At 41.6% G+C, this 22,382-nt stretch overlaps 1 pseudogene across 1 annotated transcript; it reads right to left on the reverse strand.

Annotated features, from left to right (window-relative positions):
- Positions 1-1,038: 1,038 nt before the first annotated feature.
- LOC308427430 (large ribosomal subunit protein uL30-like) lies at positions 1,039-15,412 on the reverse strand (annotated as a pseudogene). Its single transcript has 2 exons — positions 15,232-15,412; positions 1,039-1,688 (listed from the first exon to the last, which is right to left on the reverse strand). The product of its transcript is annotated as a large ribosomal subunit protein uL30-like (transcript).
- Positions 15,413-22,382: the final 6,970 nt, after the last annotated feature.

A 22,382-nucleotide genomic window follows, 5' to 3' on the forward strand; every position in this document is an offset into this window, starting at 1 on the left:
TATAAGTTTAGTTTTCAAGGCTATGTAAAATGTCATGACTATAGGCACATCATATTCTCTGTCTATTCAGCTGTGGATAGACACTAGGCTGGCTCCCTTTCCTAGCTATTGTGGATAGTGTAGCAGGAGACATAAGCATGCATGGATATCTGTGTTGTGTGGGTCCTTTGGGCATTAACCCAGGAGTGGTGTAGTCAAGTCCTACAGTATTTTCAGGTTCTTGAAGGACCCCCATGCTGACCTCCATAGTGGCTGTGGAAGCTTATACTCTCAATAGTGGTAAGGGTTCTTCTTCCCCTACAGCCTCACCAGCATTGCTTGACCCTGCTTTCTTGACCTTAGCCACACTGATTGTGGTGAGGTAGATTTTTCAAGGCACTTTTAATTTGTACATCCCTGATGACAAAGGACGCTGAGCATGTTCCAAGAGCTGATTGACCATTAGGATCTCTTCTTTTGAGATCTATTCATTTCATCAGCCCACTTATTGATTGGATCATTTGTTTTCTAATGTTTAATTGCTGTTGATGGGTTCATCTCCTGTGTGGTTGGCAAAGATGATTTATCCTATTGTGCAGGAGTGTCTTTAATCTGGGGATCATTTCTTTGTCGTGTGGAAGATTTTTCATTTCATGTAACCTCATTTATATTACTTTGGAGATAATTTCTGATACCACTGGAATATTTTTAGAAAGTCCTTGCCTCTGCATGTATCTTACAGGGTTTTACCTATGTTTTCCTGTAGCAGTTTAAGATTTTCTAGATTACATTAAATCTTTCATTCATTTTGAGTCAGTTGTTTGTGCAGAGTGAGAAATATGGATCTAGTCCCATTCTTTGACAACATAGATATCCATTTTTCCCAGTGTCCTTTGTTAAAGAGGGCATTTTCTATAGACTGTTTTTGACAGCCTTGCTAAACTTTGACTGTACCTGACTGGGTGTATTTCTGGGTTCCTTATTTTTTTTACAATTTGCCAATCTGTGACTGTTTATTTAACTGACCAGATTACAAAAATCCAGGGGTAACACCTTCATTCATTTGTCTAATAAGCCTGTTTCTCTGGTCTTCCCTGTTGCCAGCATCTCCACCTTCTACAAAGTGGGTTGTCTTTCTCTTCATTCCACCTCGTGGGGAAGATAATTTGAAGGGCCACAGGAAGTTATTTGCTTCCTGGAAGCATTTCCCAACTGTATAGATATTATGAATAAGGTCCTCCATGCAGTTGATGCCAAATTTACCAATAGATTGAGCAATCAAGGAATTATCTGTCAAGGCAATCCACTTTTTATTGATTTTGCCATAGCCTCGCTTGTAGATGAGCTCATTTACTGACTTCAGGTTGGGGTACCCCCCACTCAATGTATGGTTCCACAATCTTCAGCATGTTAATTGAAACCTTGTTGAGTTTAACAAAGGTGCCACTGAAGATCTGTTGAAGATGAAGAAGCTGCAACACCTTGAGCACCTTTGGGCTTACTCCATTGATACCCCGGATTCTGATGACAAAGGCCAATTTTGGTTTTGCAGGCACATAGAAGTTTCAGCCTTCCTTGCCATCCTAGCATCCGAATCTCAGTTCGGTACAACTGCCTGTACTCCTTGTGATGGTGCTTTGCCTTCTCACAGATGAGTTTTCTTCTTGCCTTCTGCAGTGTCTTCTTCCCCACGTGCTTCACCTTCAATTCTGTGAAATCCTTTTGCTTTTTCTTAAGTTTTTTTTTTTTTTTTTTTTTTTGGCACAGCAGCAACCTTTTTTTTTCTTCTGGAACAGCTTCCATGGTTCCATCTGAAAAAGGACCGAGTTCCTTATTCTCCACTGGTCTGCCACCTGTTCTCGAGACTGTGCCATGCTCTTTATATTACTATAGCTCTACAGTATAATTTAAGAATAGGTATTGTGATGTTTCCAGTATTTCTCTTTCTGTCCACAGTTGCTTTAAATGTTTGGGGGTGTGTATTTTGGCTACAACGTGTATTTCAGTTTTTTTTTTCTAGTACTACAAAGAATGTCATTAGGATTTTCAGCAGGAACTATGTTGAATCTGTAGAGTATCTTCAGAAATATAATCATATCCTTGCTTAGGTATATATAATGTTTTTAAAAATAGCTACAGTGAGTGCAATTTTCCTATTGATTTATAGCTCAGTGGGTTCATTATTGGTATATAGAAAAGCTACGCTTAAAAAAATTAGATATTTTATTTATTTACATTTCAAATCTTATCCACTTTACTGGTTTCCCTTATGGAAATCCCCCTATCTCCCTCCCACTGCTTTTGTGAGGGTGCCTCCCACTCCTACCTTTCTGCCCTGGCATTTTTCTACACTGGGGTATTGAATCTTTCTAGGACCAAGGGCCTCTCCTCCCATTGATGTCTGACAACGCCATCCTCTGCTACATATGTGGCTGGAGCCATTGGTCCCTCCATGTGTACTCTTTGGATGGTAGTTTAGTCCCTGGGAACTCTGGGGGTGTGTGGTTGGTTGGTATTGTTTCTCTTACTATGGATTGCAAACCCATTCAGCTCCTTCATTTCATTCTCTAACTCCTCCACTGGGGATCCCGTGCTCAGCCCAGTGGTTGGCTGTGAGCAACTGCCTCTGTATTTGTCAGGCTCTGCCAGAGCCTCTCAGGAGACAGCTATATCAGGCTCCTGTCAGCAAGCACTTCTTGGCATTCGCAATAGTGTCTGAGTTTGGTGTCTGTATTTTGGATGGATCCCCAGGTGGAGGAGTCTCTGGATGGCCTTTCCTTCAGTCTTATGAAGTAGGTCTTATCCTCTACATTTGTCACTGTATTTCCTCCCCTGAGTAGTTTGTTCCCCCTTCTAAGAAGTACTGAAGCATTCATGCTTTGGCCTTCCTTCTTGAGCTTCATAAAGCCACACCTTTTTGTAATACAGATTTTGTGTTCTGCAACTTTGCTGAAAGTGTTTATAAGGGCTAAGAGTCCCCCCCTCCCCATACCATGGTCTTTAACGTTAGGATTGTGCTGTTTACAAATAGGTATAATTTGACTTATTTTTTCTTGTTTCTAACCCTTTATTTTTTTTATCATGTATAGCTAAGACTCAGCACCATATTGAAAGGGAGAGGAGAGAATTGGCACTTTTGTCTCAGTCCAGATTTTAGAAGAAATGGTTTCAACTTCACGCACTTATTATAATGATGACTGTAGGTTTGATGCATATTGCCCTTTTCATGCTGGGGTATCTTTCCTCTAGTTCTATTTTCCTCAAGGCCTTTTATTATACAATGCTGCTAAACATCATGAAGACATTTTCTATATTAACTGAGATGAACATGTGGATCTGGCCCTAAGTCTACTCATGCGCTGGGTTAGAGTTCTTGATTTGTGCATATTGAATAACCTTTGATCCCTAGGTTGAGACTAACTTGCTCATGATATACAGTTTTCTTCATGTGTTCTTGGTGAATTTTTCTCTCTGTTCATCAGAGGAATGAGACTATAGTTTTCTTTTTTATATTTTTGTGTGTGTGTGTGTGTGTGTTCCCTTATCTACTTGTGCAAAGTTGACTTTATATAATGCATTTAGTACTGTTCTATTTCATAGAATAGCTTGTTAGCTCTTCTTTGAAGGCTTGGTAGACTTGGCAATGATTCCAACCAGTCCTGGACTTTTCCTTGTTGGGAGGCTTTTTATTACTGCTTCTATCCTGCTCTTATGGCTCTGTATAGGTTGTTTATGTCTTCTTAATTTTATTTTTTGTGGGTATATGTGTGTGTGTCTCTGTGTGTGTGTGTATGTATGTGTGCGTGTCATTTGTACATGCCTATCTGCATGTGCGGGCACATGTGTACGTGGGTACTTGTGTGAATGAGGCAAGGAATTGGTGCTGGTGTCTTCCTTGATTGCTCTCTGTCTTATTCATTGAGGCAGAGTCTCTCAGTTGAGCACAGAACTTCCACTTCAGCTTGTATGGCTGGCTAGCTTGTTCTGCCATTTCCTGTCTCTACCTTCCCAGCGCTGGCATTACACTTAGGCTGCCTGGCTTATATGTGTGTTTCAGGGATCTGGTCCTCATGCTCTTGGCAAGTGTTTTACATATTGGGCTATTTTCTAAGACCCTTAATTTAAATTTAGTAGGTCTTATGTGTTCTACAACTGATTCATTCATTGATTCTTTTCCAATCTTTTTGAATGTAAGTTTTCAATACTCCCTAGTAATTCTCTGTATTTCACTGGAATCCTCACTAACTTGCCCCTTTCACCTCTAATTTTATGAATGTGGGTTTTCTCTCTTTTTGAGTTAGTTTGCCTAGGATATTGCCAACCTTATTTATTTTTGTAACCTTATTTATTTTGCTTGATCAGTTCTATGGATCATGTCAATTGCAGAAATTTCTGCTGTTTTGCGGTTTGGATTCTTGTTTTCCCAGGATCCTTGTGTACACCATTAGTTTATTTGAGTCCTATGCTTTCCTCTTACACCTAACCTGAACCATTTCTCATAGGTTCTGCTGAGTTTTATTCTCATTTAATTCTAGGAAGTTTGAAATGTCCTTTCTGGATCTTTAATGACGTCTTGGTTATTCCAGAGTGCGGTGTTCACTCTCCATCTATGCTTATGGTCTCTCTTGTTGTTGGCTTCTAGTTTTGTTCTATTATTTGATAAAATACTAAAATCATTTTCCTTTTTTTGTATTTGGGAAGGCCTAATGGGTGGACTAAAGTATGTATATTATAGATAAGGTCCATGGACTGCTGAGAACATATGTTCTGTTTCTCTTGGGTAGAATGTTCGGTATAATCTGTTGAGTCCATTTGGCCTATGGTGCAGTACAATGCTGGTTTTGTTAAGTTTTAGTTTGGATGATATGTCTAAAGATGAAAGTGGGTTATTCAAACCACCCTCTCTTATTCTATTCATCCTTATTTGACCTTTCACGTCCAGTAGTGTTTGTTCTTGTACATTTTAGAGCCCCAAATTTCAAAGCATGTATCTATACTTGTTGTATCTTGTTTTTAAACTGATAAATGTCATCAATTCTTAGAGAAATGTGTGCAATATATTAGACCATATTTACTCTCATTTCAGCTCCTCCCAGATCCACCCCTCCCTCCTTCCCACTCTGTGCTTTTCTTTCTCTCAGTCTCTCCGATTCTCTCTCTCACACAGCAGATATCCCATGTTCCCTTTGTTAGGATGTAGCTGCTTTATTTATCTCCGTAGACTAATTTTTGGCCTGATGTCTATGTCATTAGATATCAAAACAGCTACACCCACTTTTGGTATGTGTTCATCGGATAGATTGCCTTTCATATCTTGAGTTTTAATCTGTTTTTACCTGTCACACTGTTTTTTTAAGGCAGCAGATAGTTAGATCTAACTTGTTTTTAATCCATTCATTCAGTTTACATTTCTGTATCGATCAGTTGAGGATATTTGCATTTAAGGTTATTGTTGGTATGTGCTTATTAATTCTTGTGAATTCCTTACTTGTTTTTCTGGTTGGTTGGATCATCTTTGTTGGATTTTTCTTTCTCCCCTGTTAGTATCATAGCTGGTCTGCTGTGTTAGATGTGATGGATCTATTCCCAACTCTCCTTCATTCATCCATTGCTCTCAGGAAATCAATTTTTTTCTGGGTTCTCCTGATCGTCTTTCTCCCTCTTCTGTGTATAGTGTTCCTGTAGGCATCTTCTGTAGTACTGGCTTGGTGGTTATAAACTGTCTCGGTGTGTACTTATTGTGAAATGTTCCTATTTCTTTGTCCATGTTAAAATATAGCTTGGCTCAATGTAGTAATCTTGGTTAGTACTTATTTAGCTTCAGGGGCTGACACATATCCTTCTATGCTTTCCTGGATTTGAAGGGTGATAATGAACGACCTGATGCTGTTCTCAGGCTTCTGCTCTTGTAAGTGAGCTGGTGTTTCTTCCTGTAACTTTTAACATCATCTCTTTACTTTGTCATTTTGACATCTCGACTATAATATATCATGGCGTTGCTTTTCTTTGGCCATCTCCATTTGAGGTAAAAAACAAAATCGGTTTGTTGAGTACACTGTAGGGGCTAACACATTGGGCAGTTAAAAAAAAGAACTGCCTATCGCCTCAAATAGCAGTTTTAAAACTCAACATTCTGATAGCACAACCCTAAGCTATATAATTTAATACATGATGAGGAATAACAGTAGGAAAATATAAAGTCTTTGCTTTCCATTATGTTCAATAGTCAGAGAGACTTAGTATTCATAGTAAACATGTTGCAATTCTTGTTTTCTTTTTATAATAGTTTTATTGATTAATTGAGAATTTCACATTGTAACCACCAACCATACTCACTTTCCATTTCTCCAAGGGCCACCTCACCATTGTGACCTCCCCAACTCCAAAAAAGAAGAAGAAAAAAGAGAAGGAGGCGGAGGGAGAGGAGGAGGAGGAAGAAAAAGAGGAAGAGAAAAAGGAAGAAGAGAATGAGGAATAGCAGAAGAAGAAGAAAAAGAGGAAGAGGTAGATGAAGAAGAAGAGGAGGAGGAGGAGAAGAAGAAGAAGAAGAAGGAAGAAGAAGGAAGAAGAAGAAACATCCACCTGTAAGTTCAATGTGTGTTGCCCATATATTCAGTGGAGCATGGTCAAACTCCCAGCGGCTAACCCCTTAAAGAAAACTGAGTCCTTTTCGACCTGCATTCTCACCAGAAGCCATCAACTGTGGAGCGCTGCACTTGGCATTCTTATCACAACTTTTAAGCTTTCTCTTTGTTCACTTCCTGTCTAGGCTCTGACTTTTTGGTGAAGGGGGCTATGGAGGTGGTAGGGGTATGGACAGGCATCTCAAATCTGAGCCAAGGTGTTTCAATCCACGTTGATTGACACTATGCAGACTGAGTGTGTGCATGGTGCTAAGCTTTCACAGAGTGTGAGCACAATGCTCACATGTCTTCAGAGGCAAGACAGCAATGTCATCACACCGATCAACACAGGAGCCCTGCTGGAAACTTCTCCGGTTTGTGTGTCCTTTATTTGAATTAAATTTTGGTCACTGAATGTTCAGACATCTTTGACTATTGAGACATTTTTCACATGTCTCCATATTTAGTTGTGTGACCATCAGGGAATGACCTATAGTTTGAGAGTCTGAGTCTCTTCATGCCAGCTCACTTATCTCTCAGCCCATGAAGAGACACATCCTTTTGTTTCCAGTCCCAACTGAAGATGAGTCAACCTGACCAAATAGTCCCTGGACTTCCATTCTATAGTGTTAGTATTTTCTTTTTCATGATAGACTTCCTTTCTCTTAGATGATCTTTTGTTTTTTGGAATCTAGTTAATATGTGAGGTGGAAAGAAAACACTAAGGATGTCCAAGGTTGACTTGATCTATGCAGTGAAGCATTAACATGGGACTGTGTGGATGGGAAAGAATAGGAATAGGAAGCCCAGGAGAGACTGGAGCAGAGTGTGTTGGGTAAATGGCACATGTGAAATATAGAAAGCTGAATGTGGGTATTAGACTTCTTTCTTTGAGGGAGTGAGTAAATATTTGAAGTACAGATTCTCCCTAACCAGTGCTGGGAATGCATTCTGATAAACTCATCATTACGTTGAAAATATCATAGGTTGAAAATGCATTTAATAATCAGCCCTGCTGGGCACTCTCGCTTAGCATCACAGCACGCTCTGGAGTCAGGGTTGTTTTACCTTCCTTGCAGGGCTGATGAGGAGCCAAGTGTTAATGATACTGCCCAGTATGGAGAGAAAAAAATTAAACTGCACATGGATGGTCCATGAAAAGGCAAAATGTCAAACTCTAGAATACAGTCTTTACCGAATGTGTATCACTTTCGCATGATCATAAAGACAAGGAATTGTAAGTCAGAGAATGAGTGTCACAGACTGTTTATTTCTTTCTGATGCTAGGTCCCAAATGAGGTACTTTGAACTTTTATGTATGCTACCACTGGTGAGATCCCTAACCCAGATTGTGGATTTTATATTTTTACTTTCTTTGTTTAGTGTGTAATTGTCTTTGCACACACATGCATAACAAATAAGTGTTTGCTCATGTATGCATATGTGTGTATGTGTGTGTGTGTGTGTGAGTGTGTGTGTGTGTGAGTGTGTGTGTGTGTGTGTGTGTGAGTGAGAGAGAGACAGAGAGAGAGAGAGAGAGAGAGAGAGAGAGAGAGAGAGTATCATTGGGTGTTTTCTCACCTTATATGTTTTGGTGTTTGGCCTGGCACTCCAAAAGGCTTCAAGGTTGGTGTGCTGCACTCCCAGGGATCTGCCTACTTTTGCCTTCAGCCTTCCAAATGCTGGGCTTCAAGGCCACTCTCACCATGTCCAGTCTTTTTTTTATCTTTTCTTTTAAGATAAAAGATAACATCATCTTCCACCGAACCGTGGGCGACTGGAATGTCTATATAGCTTATCTGTAAGACCTGGGTGTGTGCTGTTGCCATATTTCCCCTCCTGACCACAACATTAGGGTTACAGATGGCTAGGTCCAGCCTGTGTACACTCTTTAGTTGGTGGTTCAGTCTCTGAGAACCTCCAAGGGTCCTTGTTAGTTGACTCTGTTGACCTCTCTGTGCAGCTTCCATCCCCTTCAGGGCCCTCAATCCTTCCCCAAACCCTTCCATAAGAGTTCCTGAGCTCCATCCAATGTTTGGCTGTGGGTCTCTGTATCTGTTTGAATCAGCTGCTGGACTTCGGAACCTCTCAGAGGACAGTGATGCTAGGCTCTTTTCTGCAAGCATAACAGTATCATTTATAATGTCAGGAATTGGTACTTACCCATGGGGTGTGTCTCATAGTGGGAATGCCCCAGTCGCCAAGCCTGAGTTTATTCTGGGAACAAACATAGTGGCATGAGAGAGCTCATTCCCTCAAGTTTTCTTCTATCTTAAAAATAAGCAAGTAAGTAAGTAAGCAAAGAAAGAAAGAAAGAAAAGGCTTTTTAAAGAAAATGCTCAGTAATTAAGAATTAACCTGTAGCCAGGGGAGATAGATGACTTAGCTGGTAAGGTACCTAGGCACAAGCATGAGGACCTGAGTTTGGATTTCAGGGACCCACATAAAAAGCCAAGATTGGCCATCTGTAACCCTAATATTGCAGTATGGCGACAACACATATGTAGCAGACATGAAGCTTGGTCTTCATGTGGGTTCTCCCAACAACTGGAGCAGGGGTTATTCCTGAAGCCTGTCTGTGGGATATCTTCTTCTAATTGGCATGCCTTGTTTGGCCTCAGTGGGGGAAGATATGCCAGCCCTGCCGAGCCTCGATGTGCCAGAGAAAGGGATATGGGGTGATACGGGGGAAGCTCCATGCTCTTAGAGGAGAAGGGAAGGGGGTGTGGGGGAGGAACTCTGTGAAAGAGGATCGGAAGAGGGACAGCAATTGGGATGTAAAATGAATAAAAAAATTACATGGCAGCTGGTCCATACCTATATTTGGGATGCATAATATTGGGTTGCATGCCACTGGACTCGAGAAAAGTCCTGGTCAGGATTATTGGAGGTGATAAGAGTGGACACTGTTAATGGCCGAGGCAGTCAAACCATGGTATTGTTCTCTGTGCCCCGGTGAGCACATGTGAAATAATATGAATTGTACCAGTAACTGCTCATATGTGTCATGTATGTACCATGTGTCTGGCACATTCCTAAGAGTCTTCCATGTGCTAGCCAGTTCTGTGCACAGCTGTGAAGTAAGCATTACCATCTCTGTCTCAGACAGAGAAGGGTTGAGTCTACGACTTTCAAAGTCAACTCCACTTGGAACCAGTAGAATCTGTATTCAAATCTATGTACTTTGATCCTTGATAACTATTCCAGGGATCAAAGCAATTTGTTTTTATAAAAGGGAAGGGCGATTTTAGAAAGGAATATAAGGACTCTCTTGTATTTTTCTTTTCTATCCTTCTCTCCCCTCTCTTGTGAGAGATTTTCCGTAGCATTATGTGAATTTATTGGATTTATAATACGGGTTACAGAGGCAACAGCTCCAGTTAAAGAAAATTGGCTTCTCTTTCCAAATGTCATGTATCTCATTTTCTTTCAGCAGCGCGGGCTTTCTTCAACTTTTCTCAGCTCCTACGTCACTCAGAAGTGTGCCCCATAATTAGAATGTGAGAAACCCTCACACACCAATTTTGGGCTTTGATATTTGTTCCAAGGGACACTTAAAATAAACCCTGAAGTTGATTTGAAAGAAGAGAAATGAATGAGAACCAGAGGGGATTGAACAAGAAGCAAACGCGAGGTAAGTGGACATTCTTAATGATGAGGGCCTTCATTTATCCACCAACAAACCACCATCCCTTTGATTCTTCCAAAGGCAGATAGGTCCTCATCTCCCCCCCACCGTCTACCTATCTGATTCCCCTACCCATGTCTTCTATGTCCTTCCTTCTTCCTTTCTCTTTCTCTCCCTTTACTTTTTGATTCACTAAGTCAATGGATGGTTGATCAAGCCATCCATTTTTGTTTTTAATTTTAAAATTCAAGGGCAACATTATTAGAGTTTTAAAGAACCTCCATCCTCAGGCAGGAAAGTGGTAGATCTCAGTAGCTTACTGGAGAAAGAAAATAGAGGAGAGTGAGGAAGAGGGAGAGGAAATGAGGGAGGGAAGGGGAAGGGAGGAGAGAGACAGAGAGAGAGAGACAGAGAGAGACTGAGAGAGAGACTGAGAGAGAGACTGAGAGAGAGAGACTGAGAGAGAGACTGAGAGAGAGAGAGAAAGAGTGAGAGAGACAGAGAGACAGAGAGACAGAGAGAGAGACAGAGAGAGAGGAGCCATATTGTTTAAGCTGGGATGAAGACTAGACACATGGCAGACAAGCAACCACAGAATGGGGAGGGAGGCTTTAGGGGAAGAGCCAGGAAGCCCAAAGCATTAGAAAAGCCACATAGTCACATCTTAGGTTCTGGCCAGAATCTGAAAGAAACGTAGTTATAGTATCTCATTAAAGAAAACAGTCTTTCATTGCTATGGGGGAGAGCCCGCCTTCTTAGGGTTTGACTCTCTCAGTTGTGATATTAGGTTTTTGTCTCCAACCATGCCAGAGATTCTATTCCTTTTCTTTTTGGCCAGAGGAGTTGTAATCATCTGACCTTTACTGCTACTACAACTTGCTCCTCCCTGAAAAGGTAGCCGTACCTGCTGTTATGGAATCTGGATGGTGGCCGATCTTAGATCTGAGGGTTGGAGCTGTGGGATGTGGCATAGACTCCTTCACTTAATAAACATCTACTGGGCATATGTTTCATTTCTGATACTGCAAAGCCTGTGAAGGGCACAAATCGGCAGATCACAGTTCTGATTATGAAGGGCCTTCATCTAGCAGGATAAAAACGAACGTGGACAGTTCATGGTAGGACACATAAGAGCGGGGAAGAAAGGTAAGAAAGATGGACGGTGATCTAACACAGGGCTTCCTCCTTTCTGCAGCCCCTCAGTGGAGCATTGTTTATACCATTTCTCAAGAGCCACTCTGGGTTGGCTGACTTATTTATTGAACATATTTTATATGTCTAGAATTGCTGTAGAGCATTTATAATCGTTTATATATAGCATTACTAAAAACCCCAAAGGAGTGATATTTCTAGATGCTAAATCCCTCATCACACAAATAATACGATGCAAAAAATGGGATCAGAGAAAGCAGAGGGAGAAGTATAAGTTCTTCACATGTGGGCTAGATTCTGGGGTCCTGGCCTAGAACAGATAGGGACACAGGGAGTTCAGTTAAACAAGGGTGAGCCTAGGTGTCCAATGGTGACTCAGTCAGTTTCTATTGCATAACAAAGGACTACTAAAATTCTCAGTCACAAAAAGAAGGTTAACTGTGAAATAATCTATCTAGTCAGACCTCTAAATTGTGACTGTGACTGAGCTAAGTTCCCTGATGTGGGTTGTTTTAAAGATTTTTTCCCCTATGCATTCATCCTGGGTCCCAGGCCCTTGCTCTGAGTGAAAGTCTCAGCACAATGTGAGTCCCAAACACATGCTGTTTTTGTCTGAACTTGTTTCTCTAGAATATCACATTAGAAGCCAAACATACAAACATATTTCAAGCCTCTCACTGCACTCATTTGGTAGCATATCATTGGAGAACTCATTCAGCTAGGCACAGGTCAAGAGGTGAGCAAATACTCTATCACAGGAGTATAGGATGTCGTATGACCTGCCACCACCACCACCACCACCACCACCACCACCACCACCACCACCACCACCACCACCACCACCACCACCACAACAACAACAACAACAAGAAGTATAACCCTTCTAAAAACAAAGGTGGCAAAGAGTGAAGATTTTCTTTCATTTTCAGTGTTTGTTTATTTTTACTCTATGTGTATGAGTGTTTTTGTGTGCATGTATGCCTGTGTCCACAGAGGGTAGGAGAAGGCATCAGATCACCTGGGACTGGAGTTCAGATAGCTGTGAGCTCTCACATGGGTGCTGGGGATTGAACCGGGGTCCCCCAAGAGCAGCCAGTGTTCTCAAGCACTGACCCTTTTCTCCTCTCCCAAAAGTAAATATTTCCAACTGTTATTGGAAATAGACAACAGGAATGACAGTGATTTTTTTTTAAACCAAAGTACACAGGCTGTGAGTGAAGGCTGTGAGGAACTGTGAAGACAGCAGGTACCTCAGTATCAGGTGTGTCTGCTTTTTCCCCTTTTAGTCAGACCAAAAGGCATAAGGGCAGAGACCTCCAGACTGCCAATGTTGTCCAAGACCCTGGCTATGAGAAGGTATAATCTAACTAGAAAGTTATAGGGAAGAGTCCACCCAAACTATTCCTCCCATTTCTGGCACAAATTGTGAAATTTGAGGATTTCTCTTAAGTAGCTTCAGTTTTAATAATTGCCTGGGTGGTCTCCTAGAACTCACAGGAAGCTATTTTACTCATGGACACAGTGTCTTGTAGAGAAGGATACCATTAAGATCACACAAAGGAAGTTTTATAGGTAGAACTTCGAAAAGCTCTCTCTGCTGAGTCCGCATCCTCGGGCATGTTGCCAATAGAGTACTCTCAACAGGAGACTCACCTGGCTTTGGTATTAGGATCTTCAACTGTCATTCAACAGGCAGCATTACATTAACCTGGGTGGTTACCCACAATCTCTACCCTTTCACCACAAACCGTCAGAAGTGCTACAAGAGCCACAATGAATAGCAAGGTCAATCCCATCATATAGGGAATACCAAAGCCGTGAAGGTCACCTTCCTGGATCCAGGAATAAATAGCAGACCTCATTCTGGGAATGATGACAGTAGTTTAGAAAGTGTTGACTTTAGGGATGGGTGGATTCCTGTTTAACTTTAAACACTTCTTCGCCTCAGTAAGTTCAGAGCAGCATGGCTCAGGAATAGACTCTTCATCTGTTAACTTTCTTCCATCCTGTACCCACATTTACCCTTCCAAAGCAGACTTCATACACTTTTATTCTACGTGGACCCCCTACAACTATCCATCAGCTTTGCATGGCTCACATACTTCTACTCAGTATGAAGTTTTAAAATACATAACAAATAATGTGCAGAAATATATGCCCACTGTAAAGTCCTTATAAAACCCAGTCCACGAGCAACAAATATACACCAATAAAATATAATATATGAGATTCAAAGGAAAAATTATATTGAAACACAGCCATCCAAATGCTAAGAAATATTTTGTAATGTTATAATAAATGTGTATATTTACTGACATTTAAAATCTCAAGCTAGCAATAATAGTTTAATAATTACTGTGATTTCAAAGCATCATTGAGCATAAATATTTAACAACATTTGATACATGCAGCAATCATTAGGCGACTAAAATATCAATGGATTTTATTAGTGAAAATTCTAGATTCTATTGCTGCTATTGTGGTTTGTTGCCTAAATTCATAATGGAGAAAAGTGTTGTACTTCAGTCAGAGATTCATGGGAAAAATGATGTAATGTTTTGCTCAAGTGCAAATAGTTCGCTTTTTAATTCATAGACCTATAAACCCCAGGTTCAGAAACCTTGCTTCAAAGTTTTGTGTGATATGCATTTATTTTTAATTGTACATCGAATGACAATTCAATTTGTTTCAAGAAAATTTTGAGAACTTTAAAAGAGTCCTCAAGAAAATTGGAGGCACCCTGGAGTTGAACAAAGCCTGACTGGGGATTTGTTGTGCTGGTGTCTGGATGGATTTCTGGGCAAATGAGAATTGGGGAATATTGATGATCTATAATCCCCTCATCTGAAAAAAAAAAAAACCTTCATTATGTGATATGACTTCGAGGTGGACTTGCTTTCTCCACTTATCGGTAATGGGATTGAAATGTATTCAACCCCAAAGCATTGGCCCAGTTCCAAGGTGAGGATGGAAAAAAATAAATGGAAATTAAGAAAAGCTGAAAGAAAACCAACTGTGCAGAGCCCTTGGGAAATCCATTTGTGGGCACCGAGTCAGAGTCAGCATCCACATGGAGTACACCAATGTTTTCACACCATCCAAGACCAGGGGGGAATGGATGAGTCCCAAGAGCAAGACTAATGTTTGAATAAGAGGTATTTTCTGAATGACCCGCAGAGATTCTCATTATGCTCATGACTTTTTGGAATATTTTCCACTGGCATTGCAAATCCTCCCTTGCACAGAAGGATTTTCCTGTTGTTCCCTTAGAAGGGCTGTGAGGGCAGCTGCTGACTCTTGGGTGAGGGCCAATGCGTCAGAGCTCTGTGTTGCCTGGGAAGGCAGGGCTTGGGACTTGTTCATATTTCTATGTCATTCCTGGGTGACAGACTGGCTCTTGGTGTGGGTCTCTTCCAGGGGTCAAACTCAGTGGGATGAAAGCCTAGGTGTGGCTTGAGGAATATGTGTATTTCATCCATTTCTCATGGTTTTGGAGACAGTTGTAGGTATTCAGGCCAGCCTTAAAGTTGTTCTGTAGCCTTAGGACGACCTTGAATTCTGATCCTCCTGCATCTCTCTCTCCAGTGCTTGGATTACAAGGATGCACCAGTGCTTCTGATTTATGCTGGCCTGAGGATCAAATCTAGGGCTTTGTACATGTTTGGTAAACATTCTCCAAACAGAGCCGCATCTCCTGTCCCCTGAGCCATATTCCATGTTCTTCTAAGCCACTTTAATGGTCAGAGTTTTGATGATGCAAAGAGAAGAGGTGGGGGTCCTGCCTCCCAGAGCTTAAGATGATCCTCTGTTGCAAGCCTTTATGATGGCAGTCAAACCAATGTGAGTTACCAGAACCTTCTGGAGAACTCAAGGAACAGAAGCTGAGCGGTTCTGGGGCATTAACACAGATGCACACTGCCTTGGTGTAGGACAGGCCATTATCTAGAGCCCTAGAAAAGAGCTTATTGGCAGCAGAAGGAATATCCTGTTCCTTAGTGATCCAGTTGGGTCTTCCATACACCATGTCCATGATGGAGCCAAGAATCTCCCCTCTGAGCTATACAAGAAATAGTAAAGCTAGAATGGTAGGTGAGCTCTTCCTTTGGAAGCCTTTACTACCACCCTATTCCACACATCTGTCTCCTCATTGTCTTTGCAATCAGTGTCCTTCTTCCATGTACAGTGCTATTATTCTGTCCCAGCTGCCACCTCTTTCTCCAGAGCCAAGGTCTAGCTCCGAAGAATAGGCTCACGAGAGGCTCCGTGCCTCGCTCTGCCAGCGTCACCAATTATAACCAAAGGACAGAAAGTGCACTTGCTTACTATCCATTACTTATCACATTTACATTTTAGTTCTTTGGCCATTTCGCATATGCATATAATACATTCAGATAATATTCAACCTTTATGTTTTCTTATCAACTCTTACTCCCTATGTATCCCTCCTTCCAACACATTCCATCCAAATTACACATCCCGGGACTGGGGAAATAATCACAGGATGACTATGGGGACCTACCGGACCTACTGTGAGTCAGTCTTCAGCAAAAACTCATAAGCCTGACCTTCATAAGCTCCCACTTTAACTGGAGGAGCACAATGTGTCTTGGGATCCTCAGAATCGGCATCAGTTCAGAACCAATATCCAATAAAGTCTGAATTTATTTTCCTCCCCCGAGCATACCATTACCTTGTTAAAGGCTATAGATCCTGCTTGGGGAGGGGCTGGGGAAAAGCTAACATTAAAACTCTTAGGTAATTTATCAAAGTCCTTCCTCAGGGGAGCCTGGATGTCCCTTCATTCAAGGGGTTATGAGTCTACAACTGGCTCAAGTCTGGAAATTGATTCATAGGTCAAGATTCAATTTTGCCAAAAAAAAAAAAAAAAAAAAAAAAAAAAAAAAAAAAAGATTCAATTTTGCCATGATCCAGTGAGCCCTTCTTTCATTTGAGAGTTTTTCTGCTTATGTAGATCAAACAGAAACAGTAGGTTTCTTATCTATTCCATGCCTGAAAACACCGTGACTGTTTAGTTAGTACCAAAGGTCCAAATGAGGTATGTCACTATAAATTCATTTTTCTTGTGCTGACCATTATGGGTCAGGTGATTATGAACAATATTTTGTATATTCTGCCCATTATGGTAACTATGATCACCTTGTCTTTGGTGATTCAGTGCTACTGCCTGGCCCTGCCACCTCGGGGACCAATTAAACCCATTGCTTTTAATTCATCCAACTCAGTAGCAGTGTCTCCAACCCTAAGGTCTGGCACAAGTAAATTGGCAAAAAGAAAGTTTTTCAAATATGCTGGTGCCCCTATCACTATTTTGCATTTCATAGGATTAGTGAAGGGCATGTCTTCTGGGCCTCCCCACTGTGAGGATTAGGTTTTAGATAGCATTCCCACTCTAGCATCACAAATTTCCCGAACCTTAAAATCTCTCCATCAACATTAAGCCAAAGGACATCATGCATATCCAACTTCTTTTGAGTAGGCTTTTAAAAAATGCTTTTATTTTGTGCAGATAGGGTCTCACACATAGCCTTGGTTGGCCTGGAACTCACTATCTATGTAGACCAGCCTGGCCTCAAATAGTAGGCCATCTTTTGACAACTGCTTCAGCCAACCATTCAAACAAACTTTTGACACCTTTTAAAACTGTGTAAATTTCCATATTAAATCTAGAATCTCTGCTCCGAAAGCCTGTGTCAGTAAATGCAACCCAATCCAATTTTATGTTTCTTCCATCACTATCCCACACCCTTAAAATCCATTCCCACACATATTCCCCAGACTTCTGTTTGAACAAATTATGAAACATATTAAGCTCTTTAGTAGTATAGCATACCTCCTCATGGACTCTCCTTTCAGCTTCCCTCTAGGAGCTTGATTTGTTTTAAGTCTGGTTATAGGACTAGGAAAACTATTGCTGTGCCCCGAGGGACATCAGTATTGTCTTGCCTGACAACTTCTTCAGGGAAAGCCACTGTTGGTTTAGCAGACAATGGGCAAATTTCCTCAGAGGTGGAAAAGGCAATATTTTAGGGGCAGATGTGTAAGTACATATTATGCTGATGGTAGATAGACTACACTTTTGGGTGAGATAAACCCTTGAGAATCTTGAGGGTTGTAAGTTCTCAGCTTCAATGGGGTTTTCCCAAATATCACTATCCCAAGGTACAGGATCCTGTTCTTTATCAATCAAATGCCCTTACTTTGACCATGATACCCTCCAACGCTAGGAGTTGATTTTTTGCTCTAATTTAGTCCAACCTTATAATGAGGGCTTTGGTGTGATTTTCTGCAACTTGAGCTTTGTGGCTGCTGAAGAGGAGATTTTCTTCCAGGGCACACTTAGAAGCCTTTAGCCTGTTTATGCGCATCTGGAGCCTGCCAGTTTTATCACAGAATTCATTTTTGTCTTTTACGGTATTCTGAGATGCCAGAAGTTGGTTAATTTGATTATGGAGTGCATTCCCTTCCTTTGTCAATTTATCCAGAGCAACTGACCAACATAATCATTTTCCTACAAACTGTCAAAAATTTATGTCAGACAGTCACCAAATTCATTGCCTCTCATGATTAGTGTGAACCAGGATAATCAAATGCATTAATTTTCTTAATTTTTAAAAATAGTTCATACCATGGGTCTTCACTATTCTCTGAGCTCCCAGAAGAGGCTTTAGTAATTGTAGGTGTTTGGTAAATTAGAAAGCCTTTTTTAGAGACTTAAAAAAAATCTATCCTTATACTTCTGTTGCTCTAGAACCACTTTTGGTATCCAAATTTGTATTAGTCAGGGTTCTCTAGAGCAGCAGGACTTACTGAATGAGTGTCTCTGTATCTATGGAAGGAAGGAGTACTAGAATGACTTACAGGCTGTGGTCCAGCTAATCCAGCAATGGCTGCCTATGAATGGAAGGTCCAGAAATCATTGAGTCTACGAGGCTGGATATCTCAGTTAGTTTTCAGTATATGCCTGAGCTGCATAAAGAAGTAGGCTGTAATGCCAGTGAAGGAATGGACTTACTATTGAGGCAAGCAGAGAACAAAAACTTCCTTCTGTGTTTTTATACAGGCTTCTGGCAGAAGATGTGACCCAGATTAGCAGCTATCTTCCCATCTACAAAGATCTGGATTAGAAGTGGATCTTCCCACTTTAAGTTCAACAAAAATACCTCCAAGTGTGCCTCATTTTGGGGTTTTAGTTAATTCCAGATGTAGTCAAGTGACAATCAAGAATAGCCATCACACCCTCCTACGTGCATGGCTTTATTTTTTTCAGTCACCCACTGACTTGCTTCCATGAGCACGGGAAAAGGGTTCTTTAATAGGGTTATTTACCCAAGCACAGGCAGCTTACCCATGGCCATATACCACTGAGGAAAACTGTCTTTATATTGGTACTTTTGGCAGACCCACCTAAGGTAAAAATAGAACATGGAGACTTCTTGGGCCTTCTGCTGGGGAAGTTTCTCAGCCAGCTCATCTAACTTAACCTGACTACTCTAGCCTGTGATCCATACAGCTAGCTCCATACCTCTCTGCACCAGTGCGGTCAGTCTGTTCCCCTCTTGTATGCACTCAAATATCCCATGCCTGCTTTTGTTTCTCTGAATCCATTGCTCTGTCTGAAATTCCACCTTCCATTTCCTGCCCTAGCTTTGGCTATCCTATTTTTATAACAACCAATCAGCAGTGAGACAACACCTAATATATCTCTAATTGTCTTTAGGCAGGCGAGGAAATAGGAACTTTTACAAAGAATAACAGTACCAAAATCCCATCAGCACTTAGCTCTCTGTCAGTATAGCATTAACAACTGAAATTATAGACATGCCTTTACACAACGTGAACATGTCTTCCCCAACCCCAGCTGGTAGCTTCTTCACTATATTTGAATGTGTTCATTGAACACATATGCAATGGCAATTGTGTGCTATGAGCTCTGTTTTGATTCTGACAGAGACAGCACTGAATGTCAGCTTGGAACCAGCTCAGAGTGTATTCGCTGTCAAGCCAGTGATGTTCATTCGGATTTTTTTTTTATTTTTAGAAGGTAGAAATCTCATCAACCATTTTATTTTTGGAATAATGATAAAAATTTTTAAACAGAAAGAAGAATCTAGAAAGTAAGAAAACTAGGAACTCGCTACTAATATTAATCCATTTTCATTGCTATAATGAAATACTTAGAGTAGGGCTAACACCAGAAAAAGAGGTATGTTTAGTTCACAGTTTTGGATGTTGACGATCCAAACATCAACTCACCATCTCTGGTAACAGTTCTTTCCTGGTGAGATCACCTCATGGTGTATGACCATGTGTAGGAAGAGTGCTCATGTTGCAAAACTGGATTCAAGAGAGAGTGATTTGGGGTTTGGGTTCACTCTTAACACCTCTCTTGATAAGGTTTTTCATGTAGCTCAAGCTGGCCGGGAATTAGTGATCCTCTTTCCCAGCCTTCTTAATGTAGGGATCCAGGTGTGCACCCCACAGCTGGCTCAGCACTTTGCTTATTTTTGTGACAAATGATGCCATGCTAAGTTTTACCTCAGGCTTTCTGGGGACCGAACTGTGTGTGGGCTTCATAGATGCTAATGCACTAACCGCTTTTTGTGCATCTTCTGGCGCACACGTGTGAGTTATTTGTATGTCTTTAGTCATAATACTTGACACTAGCAACCAGCTTCTGGTGATGTGACCTGACCTTTCTAGAACTGGGAGTCAGAGAATTCATTCTGGTTGTCATCTGGGGCTTCTGCCTCCTTGGCCTCAGTTTCTCCATCTTTGAGATGAAGGACAGAGTCAGAAAATCTCTGAAGTTCCTTTATTCTCAGCTAAAGAAAAGCTTTTAGAGAGAAATTCTATGAAATCCTCAGAGGCTATGGCAACTCTCAGAGGTGGGTTTCCTGGGAGCTTGGAAGAAAGTTAACAGAAGACCAGTGATTAGCTCTCCCCGTGTCTGAGACTATTGTTTACTTGAATCTGAGGAATAAATGCAGAGCTAAAACTTGTATATTATCTGAGGAATTCTCAAGTCTAAAATATACTTACATACAAGATGCTCTGCTTTCCCTCAACATCTCTGACTGAGTTGCCCCCTTGGTATTGTCACCTGGTGTGTTAACAGGCCCTTGTTCTAGGAACTCTTTGACAACAGCCCTGCCCTAGATGCAGAGAGTTGAGTCCCCAAGTTGTGAAGAAGCAGGAATGATCCAGGAGTGAGCGGGATGACCCAGAGCCTGAGGACATCTCAAAGGCTGGGCTCTGAAGGCATTTGTTCTGCAACCATAGCTAATGAACCAGCGAGGAAACGGAGTCAATAAGAAGCAAATTAAACACCAGCTCCAGTTAATTCATAGGCACAGCTGCCTGTCTTCCTGCGTTCAATTTCAGACTCACATTATGAATTGCCTCCCTAGAGAAATGAGCCCCTTCCTATTTAAAAAAAAGAAAAGAAAAGAAAAGAAAAGCAAAGCTATGAGCCAACAAACCAACCAGTCCAGGCATGGCAACTTATCTCAGAGTCCTACCTCTGTGGCGAGAGATGCTTTGAGCTGGCCAGTTTCACTGAAGGTTAGTAATTAAGGTATAATTGAAATGAAATTAATTGCAATAAATTTGTAATGAGCGCAGCCATTGATTAAGGGCATTCGGATGCAGTCCAGGCAGGAGACATTGATTGCCATGTCTCTTTGATAAATGCAATTGCACTGGCAACTTTTCTTACTTCAGAAATCATCTTTTGCAGACAGGAAGGGACTGGCCTTGAAGCCATCTGACTTCCTGAAAAGTAGAGATAAAAAAGAGACTATTCCTGGCTCCCGTTAGGTTGGGTATACAGTCTTCTTTTCCTGCTTCACGTAGGATTTATTTCACGGTGGCCCTCTAGCCCATATGGAAGTTCATGAAAGCTAGGAAGAAGCATGCCTTCCTCTGGAAAGACACAGTTGGTGCTAAGATGTACAGCGTGGCAACGGAAGCCTGGGCTAGATTTCATTTCTCATTGTTCAGCTCTCCTGGGTGCTTTTGTGCATCAAACAACGTTCACAACCATACACAGCTGCCGCCATGTAGAACAAGGTGACAGAAAAGCACAGAGAGACCTTATCATCTTGAACCTTATCACAGAAGCGGACCTGGGACAAAATACCTTCTCTCCAGGTATTCTGATTGGTTGGAGGCTATACAGTGATCTATGCAGTTTGCTAATAAGGGATTACAGGCCTCTAGTCGCAGAAATGAGGGAAGGAAGGACTAGACTGGATGCTAGTAAAATATGTGCAATATGCCTTCAAGACTCTCTGCTGGATGGGTGGGTGGTAGGTGGGGGAAGTCTGTGATTTTTATCACACTGTGGGAGAAAGCATGGACATCTCAGGTTGGTGGGACTGGTGCTCACATGTAATGGTTGAAGCAGAAGGTAGTTAGCTACTATGTCTCTCAGAGGAGCTTGTGTGTAACAAGCAGGAGGGTCTCTGGGGTTGCACACTGAGTCAGGAGGTATGAGCTTGGAGGCCAGATCAGGGTTGGCAGAGTAGACACAGGATGTTAAATCCTCCTCCTTACTAGACAACAAGAGGCTTAGGGATCTGTCTGATGGTCAGTGACAAACTGACTTTCTGGGTCTGAAGAATCATTAATTCTGACTGGTCCAGGGCGCTTTTTCTTGTGTGCTCCTGTGCCCACCCAGTTCGTGTTTGGTGTGGACTGTCTGTGTGCAGGTGCTGTGCAGAGCGTGAGGGGTAAGGTAGAATAGAGGCATGAAGACCCACTGCTTAACACACGGTGGCACCAGCTTTCTGAGAGGACCTGGTTCATTTGACTTGCATCTTGGGGCCCTTTGTCCTCCCTGGGCCTTGGATGTGCCATAGTGGGTTGCATCTGATTAGGATACTTCTGCCTTGTCTTCAGATAGGACTGGGCCAAAGTGGGAGAGGGGCGTATAGGAAGGAAACAGGGAGGGAGGGAAGTGCAGTTGGCATTTGTTCTTC

This window comes from Micromys minutus (assembly GCF_963924665.1).
Source record: "Micromys minutus genome assembly, chromosome: 11".
NCBI classification, from domain to species: Eukaryota; Metazoa; Chordata; class Mammalia; order Rodentia; family Muridae; genus Micromys; species Micromys minutus.